The 8,806-nt window shown below is 37.0% G+C and overlaps 1 protein-coding gene across 1 annotated transcript in view; it reads left to right on the top strand.

Annotated features, from left to right (window-relative positions):
* Positions 1 to 214: 214 nt before the first annotated feature.
* The window catches only part of LOC144955871 (uncharacterized), a 24,631-nt gene continuing 16,039 nt past the window's right edge, over positions 215 to 8,806 (top strand). The window contains exon 1 of the mRNA XM_078886101.1: positions 215 to 480. The gene's annotated coding sequence lies outside the window, so the exon portion shown is untranslated. The remainder of the gene's footprint in view (positions 481 to 8,806) is intronic.

Below are 8,806 nucleotides of genomic sequence, written 5' to 3'. Positions count from 1 at the left end.
TACAATCCACCCCTGACCACCACCACTAAAAACCCCGCCTGACACAATGACTTGTCCCACCAGCCCCTCATCTCTCACACTGCAGGTGACCACATTCTGCTTCCAGCCATCGACTCCACGCACCACACACACACACACACACACACACACACACACACACACACACACACACACACACCAATCATCGGCACCATTTCACACCGTGGAATGGCTTGGCAGTTTGGGTTAGAATAAACAATTTGGCGGCCGTGTGGATCGCCGAACCTGATTCCAGTTGAGGAGGGTTTCAGTTTATGTATTAGTGATCTGATTTCACACCATTCATCAGTCAGTCTGGCTGGACACACGGAAACAGCCTCACGGACACACGACAATAGACTAACGGACACACTAAACAGACATCATCAATCATCAATCCTTTGTTTTTCCTGACTTATCCTTGGATATCAACACTCAAAGCTTGAGACACAAACTCTCTATGTAAGTACACAAACTCTCTATGTAAGTACACAAACTCTCTATGTAAGTACACAAACTCTCTATGTAAGTACACAAACTCTCTATGTAAGTACACAAACTCTCTATGTAAGTACACAAACAGTTAAACGAAATTCAATCACAGTTTTGTTTTGTTTTGTTTTGTTTTTGTTTTTTGTTTTTTGTTTTTTGGTTGGAAAAAGGGGGGGGGGGGGGGGGGGTATTTGCTTTTTATCTTTCATTGTTGTTGTTCAGTCTACCTTCTTTGTCTTTTTTTTTTCATTTCGTTTTTTTTTTTAATTTGATTTGTTTGTCTTGACATTGTTTGATGTATTTTTGTCTATATGTAAATTGTAGACTTGAAAAGGCTTTTATAAAATTATATCATTGAAATCTGTAGAGTAAAAGTTTTTCATGTTGGACAGATTCAACATCTCGGCATAAACCAACGTGCACCTATTTGCAGGTCTGGTAAGCAAACACAATCATGGGCCTGATTTAACAACGTTGTCATGGACAATACTTTACGTTGTTTGAGAGTATTTCCACGACAACAATGGGGCCATAACATTTTGGGTTATCAGACCTGAAATAAATATACGTTGATCTATATCGTTTACGTCATTATTCTTTCCGTTTTTTTTTTCTTGAAAATTTGACTTTTAAATCAAGAAATAAAATCTATATATTTATTTTATTTATTGAAATGTTCATATATATATATATATATATATATATATTAATTCATTTATCTATTTATTTATCATATTTATCAATCTATTTTAAACAATAAATGTGTTATCTCAACTAGTTCTGATACATCAGTTGAATTTTTTTGGGTCTTTTTTCGTTTTTGTCTTTTTTAATTATTACGCCATCTGGAAAAAAATCAATTTAATTTAGTTATCAATAATAAAGTATAGATAGTTCGAAGATGACGTCACTCAGGTCTTAGTTATTGTTTTTTGCCATCCGCGTTTATGAGTAACGCTCACTGAACTGTATTAACCCGACTATAAACGATCATGGATACACACAGTTTTGTGTGTTGGTCCGTTATACTTCCGGATGGCAATGTTGTGAGCTTCTTAGCCAAGCGCATACCTTCTATACAAGTTACACTCTTTAATTAGCTTATTAATACTTTTATATACGACTATTTGGTCTTGAGGTATGGCACTCGCTCTCGGACCGGAAGGTCCTGGCTTCGAGCCACACGACGCATGATTGAGTCCTTGGAAAAGGCTCTTCACTCATATTCTCTCACCGTACACAGGTGTAAAATGAGTACCTGGCCGTTAACAGCTGTCTCTGTCGGAAAAAAATTGCAATCTCGCCTAACAGGCGTCATGTCTCGTTCTACATGTTACGTGTTGCTGTGGTCGGGGACTCCTTGTAAAGCGTTTTGAGCACATTCAGTGGCTATTGCGCTATATCAAAGCTTACTATTTTTTAATGTATTTACTTACAAATGTATTCTGTTTGAATGATTGGTGTTTAGATTTTTATTTCATCCGACGGGTTTTTGACCGACGTGTACATATAGGCAGGTCTGACATCCGAACCCACCTATGGGCCTAGTTTAACATTGTTGTACCAGACAATATTTTGGGTCATTTAAAAAAAAAAATTTTTTTGAGATTTCCATGACAACAATGGGCCCATGAGGAATTGGGTTATCAGACCTGAAAATAAATGCACGTTTGCTTTGCGAAATCTAAACACAAAATACAATTTCCATAAAGAATCCATAAAATACAATAACTTATCATATTTTATCTTATCTAGCTGTGTGATTAGTTCTCAGGTTTAAGGTTACACATAGGTTTGTGTGTTTTGGACCGATTGATCCTGGGCGGGGGAAGGAGAAGGGGAGGGGGTGAGAATTGTAGTCAACCCGACGTATACCTAATCGCAGGTCTGTTAATCTAAACTTTGACGGGTTCATCGTTGTAATGGAAATTCTCTCATCCCAACGCATTGTCCATCACAACCGTATCAAATCGCGCACATAGTTAGGAGCAATAGCTGATGTCAGAATACAGGTTCAAATCTACTTGGAAGTGTGTAACCATTGTTCCCTGGGTGGGGTTCCTGACCTCCCATAGTGGGCAGGGTGGCACTTACTGTGCCTTCTATCTCTGTATATCTGTTTTCCAATTTGCTTTCTGTCTTTGTCTTGGAATGAGATTACTTGGTTTTGTCCTGGCCCTGGCCGGAGTCCTGGCTGGGAGGGAAACAGTCAAATGCATAGTTATTGTTTTGGGAGATGATATTTTTTTTTCCTTGTAAATCATCTCTCTGTTATGTATTGTTATGTTTTTATTTTGAATGTATAATGTAAGCATTTGAGTGTATTCCTTCTAGTGGGGACCTGTGCTTGTGTCTGGATGAGACTTTAAGGTGATCTCAAACTAAGTACTTTGATAGTGTACTCTTGGAATCTACATCTGTTCCCTATTTGAACTAATTCCCATTTGTATTACCTTTCTTTGGGTGTACGTTAATTGTAATTCTAAAACTTCTTACTATCCCATTTTCTTCCTTTTTACGGACGCTGATATGACCAAAATGTGTTGCAAGCGTCGTAATCCTAAGAATCCTCATAAAGATAGTAGTTTGGTGAGAATTACTCATAAACGCGGATGGCAAAAGCAATAACAAAGACCTGAGTGACATCAACTTCATTCTATCTATACACCCTGCAAATACAATGGCTATGCCACCTTATGATTTCGATTTTGTAAAAAGTAAAAATAGATTCAATCTATAGATAGCATGCGCTTGGCAAAGAAACTCAAAACATTGCCATCCGGAAGTATAACGGACCAACACATAAAACTCCGTGTATCCATGAACGTTTATAGTCGGGTTAATACCGTTTAGTGAGTATTACTCATAACCGCGGATGGCAAAAAAAAAAAAACAATAACAAAGACCAGAGTGACGTCATCTTCGAACTGTCTATAGATAAATCGAAGTTGACGTCACTCGAACCATTGATATTGTGTTTTTTTTTGCCATCCGCGTTTATGAGTAATGCTCAACAAACTGTATTAACCAGACTATTACGTTTAAGGTTACACATCGTTTTGTGTGTTGGTCCGTTCTACTTCCGGATGTCAATGTTTTGAGCTTCTTTGCCAAGCGCATGCTATCTTTAACCTGTTTATTGTTCGTGCATTATCCGAAGGACTGGTTGCACACTTCCATAGAGTTTTGAACCGGTAGAGAGAAAAGTGTGACGTCACGACGTATGATGCCCATTGCGTTCAGTTATCGGACCTGCAAATATGTATGAGTCGAGTTAAACGCATTGCATCTATAGATAGTGTGCGTTTGGCTAAGAAACTCACAAAATTGCCATCCGGAAATATAACGGACCAACACACGAAACTATGTGTGACCATTAACTTTTGTAATTTTGGTCGTGTGACCATTAACTTTTGTAATTTTGGTCGTTCACAGTTTGATTAATAGAGTTTAGTGAGAATTACTCATAAACGTGGATGACATAAAGCAATAACAAAGACCTGACTTACGTCATCTTCATTCTATTTATAGACATGTCCATGTTTATTTTGCTTAACCCTCTCCATACCAACTATAGGAAAATCGTCACATTCTTTACGATACAACCAACATTTTTCTTATTCGAATTTCTTTTGTAGATCATAAAATTTAAAGAAAACGAACAGTGTGTTGTAGAGCATGTTTTGCTAAAGAAATTATTTATCGCAAGAACTTACTGCTGTTGTGTTTGAGTGATAAAAAAATATTTGGGTGTGAAGTTTTGGGGAAAATCCTGAAGATGGCTGGTAAGGAGAGCGTGAAATGCTATTGATGTTGTTTGGGTGTGTTAAAACCTGACAAAAAGCACACACCAATGGCGTGACATCAACAAGCTTCCTCAAATATCATGAATATTCATGATTGTTGTTATTGTTGTCATTTGATGTAACACCAAAATGGCGGCGACCCCAGGATATTAATCATATCGAAATAGTCTAAACTAATTATCGAAACCCATAAAATATCGATTTCTTCTCAGCTGCTCTCGTATATCGTCTCATTGTGGTGTTGATATCGATTTAAATCTACAATAATTGGAATAGACAAATTTAATATCGGATCACCAGCGTCACATCGAGTTAGTGTTGATGTTACGCGTTGACGTATAATAGTCACAACAACTGCCCGTCCGATTAAACTTATCAACACACAAAACTGTGCATCACCTTAAACGTTTATAGTCTGATCGGTGTATTCTAGTGACATCTATTCAACCAACTAGTAGAAGTAAGCTACGCAGTCCGAAAGACGCGTGCTGAGAATGGGCATGATCTATATTAGCTTTCCATGTGCTCGAGCTCATTGGTCACATTGCAAACTGTGTCAAAAATGACCCAAATAGTGAAAAGTGTTCACAGCATTTGAAATATCAATCGTCACAATTGTTCAGCTTGACACACGGGTATGTGTACAATTTTCATAAACAAAGCAGCGTGTTTACATTTGTTAAGAAATATCCAATCGTTGGACAGCAATAAATCATGTGATTGATGACTCGGTTGGACGAAAACATGAATATAGATCGCTCCCATTGTGTGATTCCGTCATAGTCGATAAGTATAGGGAATGAGATTAGCGGAAGAGTAGCGCCCCTTGATTGGACGTCACCCATCGTCTGTGACGTCAACGGCGTAAAAGTTATTAGAGAGAGAACGTCATGTTGGTTGTGCGCATGCGGCTGTAGTCCTCGCGTCCGCCGGTGACGTCACAGACTATGGGTGACGTCCAATCAAGGGACGCTGCTCTTCCGCTAATCTTATTCCCGAAAGCTGATCTCTCCATCCATGTTGTTAATTGTTTCCATTGATCTCAGTCCAGGGTCAGAGTTCAACCAACGCAAAGTTGATGCAAAACGGCCCACTCGCGGTCTTAAACAATAATGAAATGAATACAAGAAATAAAAGTCCCTTTATTAATCCTATAAGAGAATTTGTCCCTAGGGTGTATTCCAAAGGAAGACTGAGACCAGCCAGGCGTCAGCCGTAGTTCTCACTGAGCTAGGGCGGGGTTGGGTGACTTGCTCAAGACCACACAGCGTAGCGCGAGTATTCGAACTCGGTACCTTTCGGGCACGAAGCAACGACCTTCTTATAGAGCAGTAAAGTTGGCTGCCCCAAACGTAAACAAGGTCTAGAAGCACATGGCAAACCACATGTTCCTGTCTTGATAGCTCAAGTTCCAATGTAAATTATAGAAAAAAATAACCTTTAAAATTTGGCTGTTAGGTGGCAAAAGAAACACATATTCATAAATACTCGATCATGCATCAAATAATGTCTAGATATGGATATTTTATGGAACAAACGTAAAATATATCAAAAGTTACAGTCTATCTATTTTTAGACCACAGCAAATTATTGCGCTGGTGTGAACAAAACGAGAATTATTCGGAGCCTGATTTTCAGAATAATTTAGTCTTATATTATTATTTCTGCAACTGTTAGATTTTATGTAAACATATTTTCAATACTGAAAGTGTATTGCCTACAACTCAAACTACAAAATTGGGAGACCTATATTGTGCGTAAATTTTTCCGGCCCCTAACGAAAATCACTAGCAACTTGTTATTGTTTATGTTTGGGGCACCTAATTTTACTGCTCTATAATTATTATGATTATTATTTGATATAGAGGCAGTATCTACAAATAGTGCTCAGAGGTGCTTGACACGGGTTAGTTTGTTTTTGTTTGTTTGTTTTGTTTTGTTTTTGTTTTTTGTTTTGTTTTGTTTTTTGTTTTTTTTTTGGGGGGGGGGGGGGGGGGGGAATCACACAAGTTCATTCATTTGACTACAAAACCGCCACAACAGTCACACCCATATCTTGGTCGATCACGGTCCCTTACCGTTCGTGTCATTTCAAATCGATCCACTAACGAATATACAGTTCTCCTTTTGTGATATTAAACATTCTTGCGACATTGGTCACAGACTGTCCAGCTTGAAGATGACCAATGGCACGGGACGTTGTTCTAAACTAAGTCGTGACATCGCGTAGATTAATGGATGATATTTTGCATCGTGTTTTCCTGCCTTGAAAATAGTTCAAGAAGACACGGATGGCAAAATAATTAATGTACACACTTCCTGTCCACAGTAAGGGGTTAAAAGGTCATTTTAGCACGTGCGCGACGTGGTGAGTGAATTTCAGGTCAAAAACAAAAACATCGACTATCGGTCCACAGAAAGGCTAATGGTAAACAACTGGTTTATGAGTAATACTCACTAAACTGTATTAACCAGACTATAAACGTTCAAGGTTATACATAGTTTTGTGTGTTGGTCCGTTATACTTCCGGATGGCAATGTTGTGAGCTTCTTAGCCAAGCGCATACTATCTATAGATAGAATGAAGTTGACACCACTCGGGTCTTTGTTATTGGGTTTTATTTTTGCCATCCAGGTTTATGAGTAATTCTCACTTAACTGTCTTATCCAGACTATAAAATCTCAAGGTTACAACATAGTTTTGTGTGTTGGTCCGTTTTACTTCCGCATGGCAATGCTGTGAGCTTCTTAGCCAAGCGCATACTGTCTATTCAGCAGTGTAGTAATTACCAGTAAGCGATCATGCCATTCTTTTTTATGTTGTTTTTGTCAACGTGCCCATTTCCGCAGGTCTGTTCACCGAGTACAATGATAGACTGATTGAACAGTGTTGTAATGGACTGTTTTTTATGCTGGTTTCACAGTATTTCCATAACTGTTTGGGTTATCAGACCTGCAAATAAGTATGCGTCGGTTTCTGTAGGTACTATGGCCGCTATGTGGTTTACTGGTATGAAACTCACATTTGGATCGGAAGGTCCTGGGTTCGAGCCCTCCTCTGAGCGGCGCATGGTTGAGTCCCTGGAAAGCCTCTTTACTCACATTGTCTCACCGTACTCGGGTGTAAAATGAGTACCTGTTCATTATCGGCTTTGTTTATCGAAATTAAAATAGAATATCGCCTAACAGGCTTCATGCCTCGTCCTACATGTTAAGTGTTGCTGTTGACTAGAGACTCATTGTTAAAGGGCTTTGAGCACGATCAGTGGATCATCATCATCATCATCCGGGTTCCATCTCTTTCCAGAGGTCGGATGTCATGGCCTTCCATCCTTCACGGTCCATTGCAGCCTCGTTACAGTCTGCCATGCGCCGTCCTGTAGCTTCCTTGATGCCATCTGTCCAGGATTTCCTTTGTCTTCCTCTGCCCCTCTTTCCTTCAATTCTTCCCTCCATTATCCTTTTTTCGAGACTATCATGTCTTCGCATATGTCCAAAATATGACAGCTTTTTGTGCTTCACAGTCAAAAGTGGATAGAGTGGCCGATATATATATATATATATATATATATATATATATATATATATATATATATATATATATATATATATATATATATATATATATATATTTAAACCTCACGTATTTATTGTAGTTGTAGTCATCGGTATTGATGTAACGTGTATGGCCATCATCCAACGAGTAGACCAACATCTCCTATTGTGGTGCTCCAATTCCGGCGGGACGTATAAAAAGTTGGCCATGTTCCGGCACGGTTGGCAAAGCAACGAAACAAAAGCCAGACAACACAACGACGGCTGCTAAGGTCCTTGTGTGGTGTGCAAAAGCCAGAGTAATTATTATTATTCTTTGGTGTCTGATATTATTATAGGGAGTAGAGGAGTGGGGAGGGAGGAGGGGGGTGGGGGATGGGGAGGGGTGGGGGTAGGGGAGATATTGCGATTAATGGGTATTGAGGTGGATATAAAATATTTATAATTGATTTATTACTATTAGTTTTTGCAATGTTCGTGTAATAGTTGCAGGAATATGGGAGTAAGTGAGGTTAATAATAATAATAATAATAATAATAATAATAATAATAATAATTAATAATAATAATAATAATAATAATAATAATAATAATAATAATAATAATAATAATAATAATAATAATATAATAATAATAATAATAATAATAATAATAATAATATAATAATAATAATAATAATATATAATAATAATATAATAATAATAAATAATAATAATAATAATATAAAATAATAATAATAATAATAATAATAGTAATAATATAATAATGATATAATAATAATAATATAATAATAATAATAATAATAATAATAATAATAATAATAATAATAATAATAATAATAATAATAATAATAAAATAATAATAATAATAATAATAAATAATAATAATAATAATAATAATAATAATAATAATAAATAATAATAATAATAATAATAA

Source organism: Berghia stephanieae, chromosome 10 (assembly GCF_034508935.2).
Source record: "Berghia stephanieae isolate SIO BIC M18660-M18661 chromosome 10, UCSD_Bste_1.3, whole genome shotgun sequence".
In the NCBI taxonomy this organism is placed as follows: domain Eukaryota; kingdom Metazoa; phylum Mollusca; class Gastropoda; order Nudibranchia; family Aeolidiidae; genus Berghia; species Berghia stephanieae.
The sequence above is the reverse complement of the archived record's forward strand: the minus strand, read 5'-3'. Positions and strand labels throughout refer to the sequence as shown.